We start from the raw sequence: 21063 nt of genomic DNA on the forward strand, positions 1-21063 counted from the left end.
ACAGAGTCTGACTCAACTGAGGAACTGAACACACACATTGTAAAAAAAATACACAGAAAATTCCTTGTGTATGAACACATCCAGAAGTTTCTGCCTCCTTTGTAGTGCTTCTCCTAGGCACTCTTGCTAGATTACTGGCTCCTCCACTGCCTTCTCATCCTTCTTCAATCGCTGCCCCAGTGCAGAATACTCTTATCACCACGGTCCTTGCTCTCTTCATCTAAAACACAGCTGACCTTCCACACAAACCAGCATCCTGTGAAAATCTTTCTTTCCCCTCTCCAGCCTGTTGAATTATCAGAAAAAAAATTCTGACATGTCAACCCTATATCAAATTTTCTGGCCCTTAATATCAGTTCAGTTCAGTTCACTCGTTCAGTCTTGTCCAACTCTCTGTGACCCCACGTACTGCAGCACACCAGGCCTCCCTGTCCATCACCAATTCCCGGAGTTTACTCAAACTGATGTCCATTGAGTCAGTGATGCCATCCAACCATCTCATCCTCTGTCATCCCCTTCTCCTCCTGCCTTCTATCTTTTCCAGCATCAGGGTCTTTTCCAATGAATCAGTTCTTCGCATCAGATAGCCAAAGTACTGGAGTTTCAACTTCAGCATCAGTCCTTCCAATGAATATTCAGGACTGATTTCCTTTAGGAAGGACTGGTTGGATCTCCCTGAAGTCCAAGAGACCCTCAAGGGTCTTCTCCAACACCACAGTTTGAAAGCATCAATTCTTTGGCACTCAGCTTTCTTTATAGTTCAACTCTCACATCCATACATGACTACTGGAAAAACCATAGCTTTGGTTAGATGGACCTTTGTTGTCAAATAATGTCTCTGCTTTTTAATAAGTTGCCTAGGTTGGTTACAGCTTTTCTTCCAAGGAGCAAGCATCTTTTAATTTCATGCCTGCAGTCACCATCTGCAGTGATTTTGGAGCCTCCAAAAATAAAGTTAGCCACTATTTCCACTGTTTCCCCATCTATTAGCCATGGATTGATGGGACCAGATGCCATGATCTTAGTTTTCTGAATGTTGAGCTTTAAGCCAACTTTTTCAGTCTCCTCTTTCACTTTCATCAAGAGGCTCTTTAGTTCTTCACTAAACTAAAGAGGTATGCCATAAGGGTGGTGTCATCTGCATATCTGAGGTTATTAACATTTCTCCCAGCAATCTTAATTCCAGTTTGTGCTTCTTCCAGCCCAGCCTTTCTCATGATGTACTCTGCATATAAGTTAGATAAGCAAGGTGACAATAAACAGCCTTGATGTGCTGCTTTCCCTGTTTGGAACCAGTCTGCTATTCCATGTCCAGTTCTAACTGTTGCTTCCTGATCTGCATACAGATTTATCAGGAGGTAGGTCAAGTGGTCTGGTATTCCCATCTCTTTCAGAATTTTCCAGTTTGTTGTGATCCACATAGTCAAAGGCTTTGGCATAATCAATAAAGCAGAAGTAGATGTTTTTCTGGAACTCTCTTGCATTTTCAATGATCCAGTGGATGTTGACAATATGATCTCTGGTTCCTCTGCCTTTTCTAAATCCAGCTTGAACATCTGGAAGTTCCCGGTTCATGTACTGTTGAAGCCTGGCTTGGAGAATTTTGAGCATTAATTTGCTAGATTGTGAGATGAATGCAATTGTGTGGTAGTTTGAGCATTCTTTGGCATTGCCTTTCTTAGGGATTGGAATGAAAACTGACCTTTTCCAGTCCTGTGGCCACTGCTGAGTTTTCCAAATTTGCTGGCATATTGAGTGCAGCTCATCTTTCAGGATTTGAAATAGCTCAACTGGAATTCCATCCACTAGCTTTGTTTGTAGTCATGCTTTGTAAGGCCCACTTGACTTCACATTCCAGGATGTCTGGCTTTAGATGAGTGATCACACCATCTTGATTATCTGGGTGATGAAGATCTTTTTTGTATAGTTCTTCTATGTATTCTTGTCACCTCTTCTTAATATCTTTTGCTTCTGTTAGGTCCCTACCATTTCTATCCTTTATTGGACCCATCTTTGCATGAAAACTTCCCCTGGTATGTCTAATTTTCTTGAAGAGATCTCTAGTCTTTCCCATTCTATTCTTTTCCTCTATTTATTTGCACTGATCAGTGAGGAAAGCTTTCTTATCTCTCCTTGCTATTCTTTGGAACTCTGCATTCAGATGGGTATATCTTTCCTTTTCTCCTTTGCCTTTCACTTCTTTTCTTTTCATAGCTGTTTGTAAGGTCTTCTCAGACAACCATTTTGCATTTCTTTTGCTTGGGGATGATCTTGATCACTGCCTCCTGTACAATGTTATGAACCTTCGTCCATAGTTCATCCGGCATTCTGTATATCAGATCTAATCCCTTGAATATGTTTGTCACTTCCATTGTATAGTCATAAGGGATTTGATTCTGGTCAAGGTGGAGAGTTCTGACAAAACGTAGTCCACTGTAGAAGGGAATGGCAAACCACTTCAGTATTCTTGTCTTGAGAACCCCATGAACAGTATGAAAAGGCAAAAAGATAAGACACTGAAAAATGAACTCCCCAGGTCAGTAGGTGCCCAATATGCTACTGGAGATCAGTGGAGAACTAATTCCAGAAAGAATGAAGAGATGGAGCCAAAGCAAAAACATCACCCAGTTGTGGATGTGACTTATGATAGAAGTAAAGTTCAGTGCTGTAAAGAGCAATATTGCATAGGAATCTGGAATGTTAAATCCATGAATCAAGGCAAAAGAAGTGGTCAAACAGGAGATGGCAAGAGTGAATATCAACATTTTAGGAATCAGCGAACTAAAGTGGACTGGAATGGGCAAATTTAACTCAGATGACCATTACATCTACTACTGTGGGCAAGAATCCCTTAGAAGAAATGGACTAGTCACCACAGTCAACAAAAGAGTCTTAAATGCAGTACTTGGATGCAGTCTCAAAAATGACAGAATGATGTTTGTTTGTTTCCAAGGCAAACCATTCACTATCACAGTAATCCAAATGTATGCCCCGCCCAATAATGCTGAAGAAGCTGAAGTTGAATGGTTCTATGAAGACCTACAAGACCTTCTAGAACTAACACTCAAAAGAGATGTCCTTTTCATCATAGGGGACTGGAATGCAAAAGTAGGAAGTCAAGAAACACCTGGAGTAACAGGCACATTTGGCCTTGGAGTACAGAATGAAGCAGGGCAAAGGCTAACAGAGTTTTGCCAAGAGAACACACTGGTCATAGCAAACACCCTCTTTCAACAACACAGGAGAAGACTCTACACATGGATTCACCAGATGGTCAATACCAAAATCAGATTGATTATATTCTTTGCAGCCAAAGATGGAGAAGCTCTATACAGTCAGCAAAAACAAGACTGGGAGCTGACTCTGGCTCAGATCATGAACTGTCTATTGCCAAATGAAAACTTAAATTGAAGAAAGTAGGGAAAACCACTATTCTATTCAGGTATGACCTAAATCAAGTCCCTTATAACTATATAGTGGAATTTGCCCTTAACATAGACTTCCCTAAAATACCCCAAGTGTGAGCCCAGTGTCCTTTGTTACATGAAGCCCATTAGTACCCCAAAACAAATACTCTATGTACAAATCTAGCCATGCAAGTTAGAATATAATTTTAAGGCACAGAAATACCTATGGCCTCTGTGGTCCAATCTGCAGGAGTGTTAGTTTCAAGTCATTTCAGAATGCTTCCAGACTGATTTTAATAGAGAAGAGCCCAACCTCATACAATAGCAGGAATCAACCAGGAATTTAATGAAATAAGATGTCTTCCTGAGAAATATCACAAATTTCCTATGTCTATAGAACCCACAGATATCTTCATATATTATAGAACTGTGCTTTCACTCTCATGTCAAAACTAAGGTGGAGAACATTTCAGAAAGAGACATGTGCAGTGTGCATTCATTCCTAAATTGTCTGAAGCTTTAGAAAGTCAGAGAATAGTCTCAGTTGAATCAGAACAAGTTTTCTCATCTCCCCCTCAAATAATCTGATGTCCTTGGGTGGTTGCACAGATCTCAAGGACTTCAGAGTCTAGCAAAATCTGATCAACTCTCCATAAAGAGTCCTTCAGAACCTCTCAGACTAACTGCAAATAACTTCCCATTTATACGAACTGGTCGACAACATCAAATCACATTATATTCATGTAGGAAGTAATTGAAAGGTGATTCTTTAGTTCTGAATGCAGAAGTTGGTCAAAAGTCTAATATTTTCAAAAGCTATATCATTTTGAGAAAGTGAAGAAAACTGCATTTTTCTATCTTTCAAAAAAATCGAACAGTATCTTTTATTGTATTTTTAAGGTACCCTCATTGCTGCTGTGATGTTGAGGGAAAAATCAAGGACATAAGACTGAGAGATACAATGTGGCCTACTTCAAACAGCAGCTCTACTGAGTACTTCATTACCTGTTCTGTTGTGGTTCAACTAAGGATTGGAATAATAGCTGAAACACATAGGTGAGTAAATACAATTGAAAAAAGAAAGGCAGTGATGGAAAGCAGTGTATTCACATATGAAGACTGGTCAGGGATGTCTTCATCTATTCATCTGTCCAGTCACCTATTCACCCATCGATACATCCATTAATTATTATTTTTAATATCTCATTGAGGAACTCTTGTGCAGGTTCTTTCTAGGTGCTGAGGAAGTATCATGAACAAAGCCTACATGATCTCTGACCTTGTAGAGCTTCAGTCTAGCTAAGGAAGGGTGTGTTATTTATGCTCTCATTAATTCATTAGAAATTAATGAGGAAGCACCCAATGTCACTGAAATGTGAATGTCTTTGCAGAAAAGGTAGAATTGTTTTTCTCATAGGACACTTTTCTACTCTTCCACTTATTTGATCTTCCTCAGAAAAATGCAAACTCCTCAAGGACAGTGGTATCTAAGGCTCACTTCAGCATGACTTTAGCACCTGGTGAAGTTTCCCGCCTTGTGAACTGCAGCACCTACATCCACGGAATGGCTTCTCACTATTATCTTTGCTGTATTCACTGTATGTGTGTGCATGTTCAGTCGCTCAGTTGTGTCTGACTCTTTGCAACCCCATGGACTGTAGCCCCTCAGGCTCCTCTGTCTATGGGATTTTTCAGGCAAAAATACTAGAGCAGGTTGCCATTTCCTCCTCTAGGAGATCTTCCTAACCCAGAGACCGAACCTCAGTCTCTTGTGTCTCCTGCACTGGCAGACAGGTTCTTTACCATTGAGCCACCAGAGAAGCCTGTATTCACTAGGAGACATTCCACAAACATGGCTTTTTTGAATGTAAATGCTTGCATATTACAGAATTCCTTGAATCTGGCTACCATACAGATCACTCTGTGTTCCCACCAGCATCTTCTTTCCAGCCCTGGTCCTCCCTTAGCCGGTATGATACCTTTGGTAACACTACAACTTCACCATCTGAGTTTCCTTCTAATTGTTTGACTACTTTTTCCTCTGTTGAATTTGATAACTGTTCAATTCCATTCAGTTCCAAAGCAAGCTAATTCCGTTTTATTAATATTTGAGCAGTTACTATGTGCTGGATACAATTTATCACCTCTATTTAGAATACTCTAAAATTCACCCTTCAGCCATCTGATGGATCTAAACCTACATTGTCTATTGGACACCATTTCCAGGGTAACCTATGATCTGCTCATTCTAAGCATATCTAAAATTAAACTTATCATTTTATTCTGAAAATGGGAATCTACCTACTTCTTATGTGAATATGATATTAATAATTTGAATATTGTTTTAGCCACTAATACATAAATCTCCATGTTGTAGCTAACTAATTCTTCAAAATTCCCTTGGATCAAGCTTAATTTTATTCCAAATACAGTTCACTTCCAATCACAAAATGCCTAAACTTGTCTTGATCACTTTTATACCCTCTTGCATTCCAACCTACACAACATACTTTGCTAAGTTATCAAAATGCTGCTAAGTCACTTCAGTCGTGTCCAACTCTGTGCGACCCCATAGACGGCAGCCCACCAGGCTCCCCCGTCCCTGGGATTCTCCAGGCAAGAACACTGGAGTGGGTTGCCATTTCCTTCTCCAATGCATGAAAGTGAAAAGTGAAAGTGAAGTCGCTGAGTTGTGCTCTTAGCGAGCTCCTCCGTCCATGGAATTTTCCAGGCGAGTGTACTGGAGTGGGGTGCCATTGCCTTCTCCAAGTTACCAAAATAAGTCACCTTTAATGATGCTGAACCCTTAGAGAAGCAGGTGTAATTTCTTCAGTTCGGGGTATAATAGCTTAGGATGCAATACCTTCACTATCATGGCCTTATTTGCTACTAATGTTGTACATTTGTTCTACCCTATGAGGAAACTAGATGTCTTCCTGAATGTTATGTAATTTCTTGCTTATAAATTGTTCTCCAACTTTTCTCACCCTTTGTGGTATGCCTACTTCTGTCATTCCAGGTGTTAAAAATCTTTCTAACTTATAAGCCCTAGTTTAAATCAACCTTCTTGATGATGTATGCTGCAATGAAAATAAATTTAAAAGAAAAGATATAAAGAGGATGGCCTTTGGTAACATAGTGACTTGAATTAAATCCTGAATCCACCACTTTACATGCCGTTTGATCATTGACAAATTACTTTAAATTGTGACACTGCTCTAAGGGGGGAAAATACTCTCTTCAAAATGAAAGTAATCTTCCCTTGGACTTTGAAATGAAGAAGGTGGCTAAATAGCAAAATTTGATTAAAAGAAGTATGAAAATGCACAAGAGATACTGGAGTTCAACCATCCTGAAACTTAGGAAATCACTGGTTAAAAATTTACCAGAAACCAGGATACAATTAAACCATTCCAGACATGAACATGGTCCTGAGAAAGAAGAGTCTATCCACAGAGAAAATGTTTGTATGTTTTCACTGCCCTTCATTGTGACTTGATAAATTTACAAACCAGTAGGCTAGTAATCAAACTGTATATTTCCACCCCTACTACATGACAAAAATAATTTCTAGAGTACCCAAAGCCATTTCACTCCTGAATATCACCCCCCTTTCACCCTCTAACTTAGACATCAACTTATAAATTTATTCTGGGACAACAATTTCAAGTAAAAGTCATGGCTGATGGCTGAAAGTAGGGAGTTGTTGTAGGAGTGATGTGGGAGTGATGCATTTTGGCAGTTTTAGATTTAGACATGTTAATTCTGGCAAGGAACTAAATACGTACACTGTAGGTCCCCTTCTGTATATTACAAAACAAACAGGGATTCCCTGATGGTCCAATGGTTAAGAATCCTCCTTGCAGTGCAAGGGACATCTGTACAATCCCTGGTCTGGGAAGATCCTATGTGCCATGGGGCAACTAAGCCTGTGTTCCACAACTACTGAAGCCCGAGTGTCTAGAACCTGTGCTCCGCAACAAGAGAAGACACTATAATGAGAAGCCTGTGCACCACAACTAGAGCGTAGCCCTTGCTTACTGCAACTAGAGAAAGCCTGCTCACAGCAATGAAGACCCAGTACAGCCAAAAATTAAATAATTAAAAATTTAAAAAAACCAATCAGACAAAAAGAAAGAGAAGCATACAACAAAAATAAAACCATATAGCAAGAACAGTTTCCAGCAGGGTTACAGGACACTGAATATTTGGTAAGCCTTATGCCTATCCACTCACCCTCCAGCCAATGATCTTAGAATTTGGACAAATTAAAAAAGACCCAGTCAAATCCATGCCCTACTCAACAATGCACTGCCAAATATTAACCCAGATTGATCTCTTTCAACTGATGACTAAATTAAAATATAAATACATAAGAAAACATTTGATAATATATAACTGTACTCAAATTACAAAGGATAATCCACCTTTAAATATATACATTAAGAAGCAGAAGAAATCTCAGCATCAATGTTTGTTTTTAAATAAAATCAAAACATACATACATACAATATATAGGAAAAAGGAAACCGAATATGTAAGTAGGAGAGCTGGAAGAATCCAGCTCTCTCAGCTAATCCAAATACAGTAATTTTGGTTTCCCATGTGTTGCTACTGGGCTTTTCTCGTAGCTCAGTTGGTAAAGAATCTGCCTACAATGCAGGAGACACAGGTTTGAACCCTGGGTTGGGAAGACCCCCTGAAGAAGGAAATGCAACCCACTCCAGTATTCTTGCTCAGAGAATCCCATGGACTGAGAAGCCTGGCGGGCTACAGTCCATGGGGTCAAAAAGAGTCAAACACAATTGAAGTGACTGAGTATAGCACACACATGTGCCTCTACTAGTCTGTCATTGATGGTCATAAAGCTTGGATTTTCTCCAACTTGCATTAAAGAGGGGTTCTTATTATCGGCATTAGGCAATTTTCCATATTCTGATTCCTCTGAAAATTTATCCCAACTCCTTTTTCTCTTCCAGGATTTCCTAAAAGTTTATGCTTTGAATACTTTCTTATTGTCTAGTGTTTATATAAAATTATTCTTTCTTAATAGCATTTCTGTCATTTCAGTTAAATTTCAGTGGGAAGGGAAGTAGAAGAATGACTTCAGTTTGCAATCTTAATTCAACTTCTCCATCAGATATTAATTTTGTATGCAAGAAAACAATAAACGTTACTCTTAAATATTACAATGATTAAAAATAAATTAAAAAGATAGTCTCTGCTTATGTGAAAAAACCAGCTAAATGGAACACCTCATTTTCTCTGTAATGATCAAGATAATGAGGCATTTCTGTGCCAAGTAAAAAAAAGTTTGCTTTAGAAAATTCTTTCTGAGACTCAAATGTAAATTCTTTAATTTTTTATAAATTTCTTCCTACTTTATGCTGCTCTGAAAAGAGAAATGTGGTACTCTAAAAGGTTTGTAGTAATGTATTAAACATGTGTGTCTCTCTTCCATGGGTATTAGGGTCAATCTTTAATTAAATTTGGGACATTTATTGTTCTTAAGTTGAGAAGACAGTAACTAGCAAAGCATCAGTTCCAATCCACTATTGTAAATTGGTTCCAGACTTTTAGAACTGTTAAGTGCTAAAATTATTTCCAAAACTTTGGCAATTAGAGTTAAAGTTCAATCATTTGATGTGCACTATAGCTAAATAGGTGTTTCCCAGGTGGCAGTAGTAAAGAATCTTCCTGCCACTGCAGGAGATGCAGGTTGAATCCCTGGTTTGGGAAGATCCCCTGAAGTAGGAAATGACAATCCTCTCCAGTATTTTTGTCTGGGAAGTTCCACAGAGAGCTGGTGGAATTCCTGGTGGGCTACAGCCCATGGTACCACAGAATCTAACACAACTGAGTGACTAAGTACACGGTAGCTAAATAAGATTGCCAGGAGAAATATCAAAACCTCAGATATGCAGATGACACCACCCTTATGGCAGAAAGTGAAGAGGAACTAAAAAGCCTCTTGATGAAAGTGAAAGAGGAGAGTGAAAAAGTTGGCTTAAAGCTTAACATTCAGAAAACTAAGATCATGGCATCTGGTCCCATCACCTCATGGGAAATAGATGGGGAGACAGTGGAAACAGTGTCAGACTTTATTTTTTTGGGCTCCAAAATCACTGCAGATGGTGACTGCAGCCATGAAATTAAGACACTTACTCCTTGGAAAGTTATGACCAACCTAGACAGCATATTAAAAAGCAGAGACATTACTTTGCCAACAAAAGTCTGTCTGGTCAAGACTATGGTTTTTCCAGTGGTCATGTATGGATGTGAGAGTTGGACTGTGAAGAAAGCTGAGTGCTGAAGAATTGATGCTTTTGAACTGTGGTGTTGGAGAAGACTCTTGAGAGTCCTTTGGACTACAAGAAGATCCAACCAGTCCATCCTAAAGGAGATCAGTCCTAGGTGTTCATTGGAAGGACTGATGCTGAAGCTGAAACTCCAGTACTTTGGCTACCTCATGGGAAGAGTTGACTCATTGGAAAAGACCCTGATGCTGGGAGGGATTGGGGGCAGGAGGAGAAGGGGATGACAGAGGATGAGATGGCTGGATGGCATCACCGACTCAATGGGCATGAGTTTGAGTAAGCTCCGGGAGTTGATGATGGACAGGGAGGCCTGGCGTGCTGCGATTCATGAGGTCGCAAAGAGTTGGACACGACTGAGCAACTGAACTGAACTGAACTGAAATAGGTCATATCTTTAGATAATGTTGTGGCCTTTGGGTCTCACCAAGGATAATACATATCATACATTATTGTCCAGCTTCAGATGCATGAAGATAGCTAACAATATTCATGCTTCTACCTGAGACTTACTTTCACTGTATCTTTGTTTTGTTCACCTTTCATTACAATAGTTAAAGAAGCATAATAAGTTCAACATTGTCTTCTTGTACTAAGTCTCATCCTCATACTGCTCAACCTCCTCTCCCTATCCTAAGCTCTGGATTTCAGGGACTGGAAACTATATTTGTTGGACTTCTTGTCAGTTGGATCCTGGGGTTGGGTTCTAGCAACAGAAGTAGCGGATAGAGGATTAAAAAAAACTGGGCTCCAGGACTTCCCTGATGCTCCAGTGGTAAACAATCCACCTTCCAAATGCAAGGGACATGGGTTCAATTCCTGGTCAGGGAACTGAAATCCTACATGCTGTGGAGCGACTAAATCCTTGCACCACAACTAGACAATTCATGCATCACAAGGAAAGATCCCATACGACCCAGAGAATATCTCGTGGGCGGCAACTAAGACCCAGTGCAGCCAAATAAATACATAAATAGCAATATTAAAAAAAAAAAAAAAAAAAAAAACTGGGCTGCAATAGCATTTGTGGGTTGAGCTAAGGAATTGACTCCACTTTTTTACTGTTCATTCTCCAGCCCTGGGTGGGAGAGGGGTAGTTGACTCTTCTAGTTTCTGATGTCCGGGCAGCACCAACATTCCCTATAGTTCCCTATAATCCTTTCCAACAGTTTTTAACTCTGTTTCTATACTAAGTTTTCTTCTGTTTGAAATTCTTAGAGTGGCTTCTCTTTTTCTGATTGGCCTCTGGCTCATACACATAATAAATACATGAACTCTATTAATTAAAGGAAAAAAGGAGCTTGGGCCAAGTTGTGAAAATCTCTGCAGTGGAATCTTGGTGGTACAGATTAAAGCTTTCTCAGCCCCACCTGATCCACTTGAGGAATAACTTGACTGCTTTCTTGTAGATAAGGGTACTGGGGACCAGTGGTAGAGAAGACAGACAGCTCATCTTCTTGCTCACTGCCTAATTACACCTCCTCTGACTGAGTTCTGGAGCACAGCAATCTCCAAGGTTGACTTTTGTCACTGCCTGAATGCTACTTACTTCTGTGCCCATAATGATATGGCCCTGATGATATCATCTGAAGCTTGAAGGATGTAGACAACAGCAAGGTGCCCTTTGAGATAGTATCTTTGCTGAAGGCAGGAATGGTTTCAGATGAGATGTCATATTTTTCAAGCATGGCATTACCTGCTTGATCCATTTTGTCACATTACTTCTTCTGGTACGTGTCACATTATGTTAGGTCATGCCATCAGCAATGAGAGACGCTGTTGCCAGAGCGGCAGCCTATGGACTGCCACAGATTCAAAAGCCCTTGTTTTTTACCGAGACACGTGATCCTGTTCCATCAAGTCCTATAGTCATCATACAATATATATTTTTTTCCCAAGAAAACAAAATAGTCAGTTGACTTAAAGAAATCACGAGGGAACATTCTGGAGAAAACACCATCATCAAGACTGAAGCTTGAGCTCCAATGCCTTGGCAAAGCAGCATCTCTTTACATTCAGCTCTTGACTTCTAGCAATGGCAGTCATTTTGGATAAATTGTGCCTTGATGCTTCAGCACCAGACAGATTCACGGGAGCATCTTTATAGATTTCAAAAAGAGCTTACATTTAGAAAGATAGGACAGTCTGGGTCTTGCCACTTTGATTCATATTTAGAACCAGAACAAATTTCTCTTTCTGTTGCCTGTGGAAGACACATTCTCCAAATCGATGTCTGGAATTGCTAAATAAATTTCAAAGAATAGATTTTTTTTTCCTGACCTCATTTAAATGTCTAGACATTTGTGGATTATTGGATCTAAACCATCTGAAACATCAAGCCAATATTCCCCAAACCAAATTTAACCTATAGATTAAGAATGCAATCAAGAACTGTAAAATCAGAGTCTCATTGCCAGACCCGCTGGGAGGAAGCTGAGAAGTGGAAGAAAAGAGAAGATCTCTTAAAAACCTTCCAGCTAGATGGAAGAACAAAGGAAACACAGACAATCAGCGAATAAGTGCTGACCAATATATTGTTGCTAATATTAGTGTGAGATAAGCACGGAGGAGAGATGGGAAAATCAGAAAAAGTTTAAGTAACCAGGAAAACACCTAATTGTACCTATTCTCAGATGATACACATTTTCATAGAAACGTGTTTCATGTTCATGTTTCAGGGTTCTTATTTTTCTTTATTTGAAATCCAAGCTATTTTAAGGCTATTTTATTCTATAAGCAATTGCTATTAGATGGCAGTTTAAAGGGAAAAAAAATATGACATGGTGGCCCACAGGAGGAGGCTGTGTCAACAGAGAAGCTAGGGAAAAGGCTTCCTTCCCCACCTTTCTCCTTGTTAGGAACAAACTGCTAAAGGAGCAAGTCCACCAGGGGTTAGCTTTTAAAGGAGTAAGGGTCCCAGGCTGTTGGAAACCTTCAGAAATTATTTCCTGTTTTTAACCAGTTTTTCCTTTAGTCATGAGGGGGGAAAAAAACAACCTATTTCCCTTCCAGCCCATATTTAACCATCGTATTTGTGCATATGATTGCAGCTCTTCTGAAAGGACTTGGAATGAGCTGCCGGGCTGCAAGGGATTGAATCGAAAGCCCCCTAACAGTTAAAGTGTCCATTAGCTCCTCTACACTTAGCATCCGTCAGAGAGAAAAAGGGCTGGGAGCCCCGGGCGAATTTCTAACTAGCCTAATGAGGAGAGAGATTCTGGGAGCAAAAAAAGTTCATTTGCTGAATTTCCAGCAAGAAGTCACTTCAATATTGCTTCTAGGAAACACTGACAGGCTTTGTTGGTAAGAAATCATTATGCTGAGAAAGAAATGGGATATTGTTATATGAGATTTTTAAAGAAAATTCATTTTGATAGATGTCTAACTGTGCATTCAATTAAATTTCCTTCTCTTTCTTAAAAAATAGATGTCAGGTAATTGTACTCAAGTTCTGTAAGCTGAAAAGTGTTATCCTTTCCTCCCAGTTATTAAAATTTCTTTATCAATATGTGTCTTTCTTGTCTTTATCCTTTGACTACAGGGGGCCCTCAATGAAAATATGTGGATTTCTCCCCTCCTTTCCTGTCAATGTGTGTGTGCCTCCCAGAAGGATTAGTAAGGGCTGCTCTTTTGGAGAAAATTGACTTCCATATTTAAATTATGTAGGCTCTCTGCCCCTGAAAATTCCTCTTCTTAAAAATCAATGCACACAATCACTTTCTCGACACAGAGTCCATTTATTTTTAATTTATTTTTTCACTCTATCTTTTGGCTGTGTTACATGGCATACAGGATCTTAGTACCCCAACCAGGGATTGAACCCATGCCCCCTGCAGTGGAAGTGCAGAGTCTTAACCACTGAATTGCCAGGGAAGTCCCACAAAGTTCAGTCACAAACCATCACTATTTACTGTGATGCCCCACTAGTTTCTACCTAGGTATCCTAAAGCTGAAGCTCCAATACCTTGGCCACCTGAAGCAAAGAGCCCACTTGTTGGAAAAGACTGATGCTAGGAAAGATTGAGAGCAAGAGGAGAGGGGGGGTGACGGAGGATGAGATGGTTGGATGGCATCACTGACTCCATGCATATGACTTTGGACAAATTCCAGGAGATAGTGAGGGACAGCGAAGCCTGGTGTGCTGCAGTCCATGTGGTCACAAAGATTCAGATATGACTGAACATGAATGACAACAAGGTATCCTGATGTTTTGTGATGCTCCTTTTGAAGGTTCTAATAATGATCAACCAACTGCTATTCAAAGCACTTAGCCCCTTCAGTCCATTCCCCTACTCCCACCAAATCCATTATTTTAAAATATGGCTTTGCAAGTAATACACTCCTCTTCCTAAGATATTTAGACCTCCAAGTGGCTATGCATCTATCATCTGGAATAACCACCTTCTCTTATTGATTAGTTTCGGATAGTGACATTCTCATGTTCCTAATCAATGAGACGCATATTCTTAGAGTCATATTCCCTCACTCTTCAGATTTCCCTTATATTCATCAGAGCCACTCACTTTATTTCATGTGATATATTCCAAATCATGCAGGATTCTACCTTCACGATAAGAATCTCATTTGCCCACTTCTTTCCCTACCCATTGCCATCTAATTAATTCAGACTATTTTTTATATCTTGCCCTGACGCTTTTAATAACTCATTAATTGGTTTCTCTAACACTTACTTGTCTTATTCTAGATAATTCACATATGACAACCGTACTAATTTTGCTAAGATAAACTTCAACGGCATTGTTATCTCCAACAAAGCCTCTATATGACTCTCCCACAGTCTACTGGATTTTACATAAGTCTTAGTATTTAAAGCTTTCCAAAATGTGGTTGACACCTACATTCCAGGATTTATTTCACACTTTTGTCATTAATACATGCTAAGCTCTCACAAAATATCACTACAAACTGTCCCTATCACGTCTCACGCTGTTTGATTTTTGTGTCTCCACTCAGTCTCTGCAAGTGGAATTTCCTTCCTCAACTGTCTTCCACGTAAAATTCTTCATCTGTATTTAGATTTCTTTTCAAATTTCACCTACTCTTTGAAAGTACTTCCTGATTCAAGCATGTGTGTAAGTGTGCTCAGATGCTCAGTAGTGTCTGACTCTTTGTGACCCCATGGACTGCAGTCTGCAGGATCCTCTGTCTGCATGATTCTCCAGGCAGGAATACTGGAATGGGTGCTATTTCCTCCTCCAGATGATCTTCCAGACCCTGGGATCGAACCTGCATCTCCTGAGGCTCCTGCATCCACAGGTGACTTCTTTACCACTAGAGTCACCTGGGAAACCCTTGTGTGTGCTAAGTCACTTCAGTCACGTCCGACTCTTTGCAACCCTATGGACTGTCACCCGCAAGGCTCCTCTGCCCATGGTATTCTCCAGGCAAGGATACTGGAGTGGGTTGCCCTGACCTCCTCCAGAGGATCTTCCTGACCCAGTGATGGAAACCATTTCTCTTAAGTCTCCTGTATTAGCAGGCACGTACTTTACCATTAGCGCCACCTGGGAAACCCTGGATCCAAGCACAATTTCTGACTTCTCTGAGAAAGAGTATTTAATAGTATTTTGTTTGCATGTCAAAGTTTCCAAACTCTTCCCAGTTCTCATCCTTTGTGAACCAAAGGTCTTTTGATAATAAAGGAGAGAAAAAAAAAATCACATTTCTCATTAGAATGAGATTTCAAAAAGACTTGAGTGCCTGGGAGAGAAAACCAAGTCATACATCAGATCAAGCTGACTCAATCTCTCTTTCCTAACTTTCCATATGGAGTTACGTAGAAATATTGGGGAATTTGGACCTTTCAATTAGGAAAGCAAAGGTATTAAGGTTAAAATGTTGCATGCAGGCTATTTACACAATGGAGTTAATGAATTCATTTCCAATTCCCCCATAATAAAAAATAATAGCCCACCTTCTAACCTATACTTTTATTTTTTCCGTTTGTCCATTTTTTCTTTAAAGACTTATAAGCAAGCAGAGAACAGGGCTGTGATCAACTTGTCTTGATGTCCTAAGTATTCAGAAAGAGACAGGAGAGGTATTTGATAAATATTTACTGAATTGAAGTCTCCACCGTCAGGCTCCCCTTATACACTTGGCACTTAGAGCTGCAAACCTTTAGGTAATTTACAGTGCACTACCTCTGTAATAGGTGCTGCAGTGTTTCTTTTTTATTTTTACAATGCACCTCAGCATAACATTAATTCTTCAAGCTCAAGATGAGGACTTATCCTTATATAGTTATTGTAGCATACACCTCCAAGCATGGTGCATCATGCCTAGCACAAAGCAGAGTCAGACTCGAGAGCTTAGTGTTTATAAATAGTATTAAAGTATTACATATTTGCATCTATTTTCATATTAAGCTGAACAGAGGAAGAGAACAACAATCAAGGAGTTGCCTATATGCTTTTGAGAACTTCTGAATGGCTCTTTCCTGTAGAACAGCCAAAAATACAGAACCTCCTGCCAGCACACTCAAAGATCAAGGTAAATGTATTCTGAAGCTTGGAGGAGTCAGGGACTCTGAAAAGATTCAATGGTCATTGCACTCCAAGTCTCCATGTTCTCACAAATAAATAAATATCTTATCTATAGTACAAGGAGTTTTCCAGGCAAGAATATTGGAGTGGCCATTTCCTCTTCCAGGGGATCTTCCTGATCCAAGGATTGAACCTTCATCTCCTGCGTTGGTAGGTGGGTTTTTTACTGCTGAGCTAAAAGCTTAAATAGGTAACTTATTATCTGAAAATAAGTACCTTCCTATCTGAAAAAAAAAAAATTACCTTTTTCTTAAGATTCCACTGTAACCATTCACTACCCTTTCCTAGGGTTCTACCAGTGTTTTGTTTTGTTTTGTCTTTTAGCCTAGAAGCAACACAACCTAAAGTCAGAAAAAGCAAGAGAGTTCCAGAAAAACATCTATTTCTGCTTTATTGACTATGCCAAAGCCTTTGACTGTGTGGATCACAATAAACTGTGGAAAATTCTTAAAGAGATGAGAATACCAGACCATCTGACCTGTCTCTTGAGAAACCTATATGCAAGTCAGGAAGCAACAGTTAGAACTGGACTTGGAACAACAGACTGGTTCCAAATAGGAAAAGGAGTACGTCAAGGCTGTATATTGTCACCCTGCTTACTTAACTTCTATGCAGAGTACATCATGAGAAAGGCTGGGCTGGAGGAAGCACAAGCTGGAATCAAGATTGCTGGGAGAAATGTCAATAACCTCAGATATGGAGATAACACCACCCTTATGGCAGAAAGTGAAGAGGAACTAAAAAGCCTCTTGATGAAAGTGGAAGAGGAGAGTGAAAAAGTTGGCTTAAAGCTTAACATTCAGAAAACTAAGATCGTGGCATCCGGTCCAATCACTTCATGGCAAATAGATGGGGAAACAGTGAAAAAAGTGTCAGACTTTATTTTTGGGGGCTCCAAAATCACTGCAGATGGTGACTGCAGCCAAGAAATTAAAAGACGCTTACTCCTTGGAAGGAAAGTTATGACCAACCTAGACAGCATATTTAAAAGCAGAGACGTGACTTTGCCAACAAAAGTCTGTCTAGTCAAGGCTATGGTTTTCCAGTGGTCATGTATGGATGTGAGAGTTGGACTGTGTAGAAAGCTGAGTGCCAAAGAATTGATGCTTTTGAACTGTGGTGTTGGAGAAGACTCTTGAGAGTCCCTTGGACTGCAAGAAGATCCAACCAAACCATCCTAAAGGAGATCAGTCCTGGGTGTTCATTGGAAGGACTGATGCTGAAGCTGAAACTCCAATACTTTGGCTACCTCATGCGAAGAGTTGACTCATTGGAAAAGACCCTAGTACTGGGAAGGATTGCGGGCAGGAGGAGAAGGGGATGACAGAGGATGAGATGGCTGGATGGCATCACCAACTCGATGGACATGGGTTTGGGTAAACTCCGGGAGTTGGTGATGGTCAGGGAGGCCTGGTGTGCTGCGATTCATGGAGTCGCAAAGAGTCAGATAGGACTGAGTGACTGAACTGAACTGACTGAAAGTCAGAATGATGTCAATTGCTCCCTCTCTTCTTTATCATCCCTGCTTCTTTTACCCATATTTTCTCTCCTGAGGGAAAGAAAGATGCTCCCTCCCCCCAGGGTAAAGTGATTAGAGATTCATTCCCTGTAGGCAAGAGTACAGTAGCAGAACAATTAAGGGAGGAGGCTGGGCCCTGACCAGACCACATATTTCTCATTCTTAAAGTCAGGAGACCCCTTGGACCACACTAGCATAGAAAGATTCCTTGGAGGTCCCCAAAGGGGAGTAATGTCAAAGGATGCTCTACTCACAGGCCTCTTTGGGTAAGAGATCCATCTTGGCTAAGAGATGTGTGCACACACGAGAGGATCCAGTGATATACCAAATATGGACTGTGAACCAAGCAAATCAAAATATTGGCCAAAGGAAACTCTGAAGAAATACCCGCTAAAAGTAATTCAAACTGCCACAGGGCATGACTCAGCAACTCTCTCTCTGAGCTTGCCTATGTGTCTATCCACATGAGATCAATTCCATTCATCAGTAAGCCCAATGCAAATCATCTGTCCTCTTTCTAAAACCTATAGGATGTTTGATTGATTGCTAGCCCAGAAACACTAGCATCTGGTTATACTGTCTCTGGTTTTCCAGAAGGAAACACACACACATACATACACACCAAACTCAATACTGAAAAAGCCATTCACTGGGTGCAATGAGCTCCTTCATATGTTTGTAGTAAGTTTGGTTGGTCTACTCAAATCCCTTTCAAGACTTACTCTACAAAGTGATTTGTATAAAACCCAGAGAGATGCAGAGATTTGACTAAGTGACCACAAGTCTCATCTCTCTAATACTACTTAGTGTTTTAAAATACAAAAATGACTATTGCTTTTCATCTCTGAACTCACCCCTGGCATGAACTATTGCTGGAGCAGAAGAGAAGCTGGTCTTGGATGCATTTTGGGGATGACTGTAACCTTTGGATCTTTTCAAGTCTTTGTTTCTGCCTTTTTGCTTCAGCATGGTTCTCAGTTTCTAAAAGCATTCTCTGATGTCAGTGCTTGTAGCATAGAAAGATCCCAATTATTTGGCTTCAACACACAGTCAAGAGAGTCCTGCCAACTCTCATTAAATCCTTCAGTCTTATCTTTCAGTCAATATATTGAGCATCCTCTGGATGCTATTCCTGTTATAGATTTTAATCATCTTGATTAGATTATTGCTTCTGCTCCGAAGTACAATATGGGTTAGTGTAATCGCATGGTAAATGCAACAGTCTTACAAATTTGTATAATATTTCTTAGGTTTTGAAGTTTCCTAACATCTATCAGCCATGTATTCATCAAAACAACCACATGAGATAAATCAGCTGCTGCCTTCTTTTAAGAAAGAGGACAAGGAATCATAAAAAATAAAGGGACTTACTCCTGAAGCCATAGATGATAAGTGACATGTAAATTTTAATGGTCAGAGATTTTATACGAGACTTTATTATAGTAAATTAAAGTAAAAAGAAAAAAAAAGATCATATTTTAAAATAAGCAAGGTTGGCTTAAGAATGACCTCTACCAATGCATCATGAATGAACCTTAAATGATTAGCAATGTGTAATGTATTACTTGCATAAGGAGGGAAAGGAAAGAAAGGTCACATGTAAAGACATGAACTTCAGAAATAAATAAAAACATTAAGAAAGGGGGCCTTTTTAAAGTGTTAACCAAACTCTAAATTTAATAGTGTGCCAATTCACAGAACACTTTGCAATTAAATGGCATTCTGTATCATTACAAGATATGTAGATTTCTTTAGAGTATTTTCACTGCAAGAGACACTTACTGACCAACTTCTTGACATTCTGACTAATTGATAAGAACATTGTTTATGAAAATGGAGGGTTCCAGGTCTCATCGTCAAGATATCAATAATAGCATTTTGAACTAGGGAAAATATGTAACATTGAGATCATGTGTTATAAAAAAAATATTTTTAAAACTCTCAGTACTACAGGAAACTGCTGGCTTCATCAGTCTGTGTCAGGGAATTAATTTTCAGCCATACATCCCTGCTGATACATCTGCAACCTGAGAAAGTCCAATTTCCTTCCTTCATGTGTGTCTAATAGAGTATGAAGGGTTCAAGTGTCTAAGCGAAATCAGAGGCCAAGCCACAGACGCACTTCCTCAGCAATAAGGAGGACAGTGACTTCAACCTGCTGCTGATAGAGAGGTTTGCATCTTCCTCTCCCCAGGAAAGGTTTTCACACCTGGGTGAGGTGAAAATTGCAGTCAGAAGTGAAGGGACCAATGGAACAGGATGGACTACTGGGCGCAGGATGGCTTTCTGTCCATCCTTTCACCACTGAGCTAATCTCCCTCTCTTTCCAACCTGGCAGAGCCCTAGGGCAGCAAACAGTCCCAAGGTGAAAAACTTCCACTTAAAGAGTTTGACAGGAGATAGGAGAAAGGACATATGCACTTTGTAAGACACCCCAAAGTCCTTTCTACCTGTGAAAGCGAGAAGGGATCTGTTTCATTTGAAGCGTTTCTAATAGCAGGTAATGCACACATGAGAGTCATATATAAAATGGTTCATCCATTCAGTCCTAAGTGAGTTTTCATATGTGCTCTGCTCAGGACTCCTGAACTCTCCAAGAGTAAGCACAAAAGCTACTCATGTGCTCTATTTATGAGAATTATTGAACAATGATACAGTCCATATCATATGCTGCAGCTCATTCAGATCCCTCCAGCTGTGTATGCAGGAGTGAGCTGGATATGGCCATTGAAAGAGTTGTGCTTCATTCTTTCAAAAAAAAAAAAAAAGTATATATATATATATATATATAAAATTGAAGTACAGTTGATTTACAATGTTGTGTTAGTTTTAGGTGTAGAGCAAAGTGATTCCGTTATACAAACATATGCATATTCTTTTTCAGATCCTTTTCAATTATAGGTTATTACAAGATACTGCCATACAGTAGGACCTTGTTGTTTAGCTATTTTACAGATAGTAGCATATATCTGTTAATCCCAAACTCCTAATTTATCCTTCCCTGACTTCCTCCTTGGCAACCATAAGACTGTTTTCTCTGTCTGTAAGTCTGCTACTGTTTTGTAAATGACTTCATTTCCATAATTTTATTAGATTCCACATAAAGTGAAAGTATATGATGTTTGTCTTTGTCTGGCTTAATTCATTTAGAAGATCCATCCATGTTGCCGCTAATGACATTATTTCATTCTTTTTATGGCTGAATAATATTCCATTGAATATACATACCACAACATCTTTATCCATACATCATCTGT

The 21063-nt window shown here is 39.7% G+C and overlaps 1 long non-coding RNA gene across 1 annotated transcript in view; it reads left to right on the forward strand.

Annotated features, from left to right (window-relative positions):
- Positions 1–16709, forward strand: part of LOC122703906 — a 157300-nt gene extending 140591 nt beyond the window's left edge. The window contains exons 3-4 of the long non-coding RNA XR_006343650.1: positions 4308–4463; positions 16612–16709. This is a non-coding gene — a long non-coding RNA (uncharacterized LOC122703906). The remainder of the gene's footprint in view (positions 1–4307; positions 4464–16611) is intronic.
- The last annotated feature ends 4354 nt before the right edge of the window (positions 16710–21063 follow it).

This window comes from Cervus elaphus, chromosome 11, assembly GCF_910594005.1.
Source record: "Cervus elaphus chromosome 11, mCerEla1.1, whole genome shotgun sequence".
In the NCBI taxonomy this organism is placed as follows: Eukaryota; Metazoa; Chordata; class Mammalia; order Artiodactyla; family Cervidae; genus Cervus; species Cervus elaphus.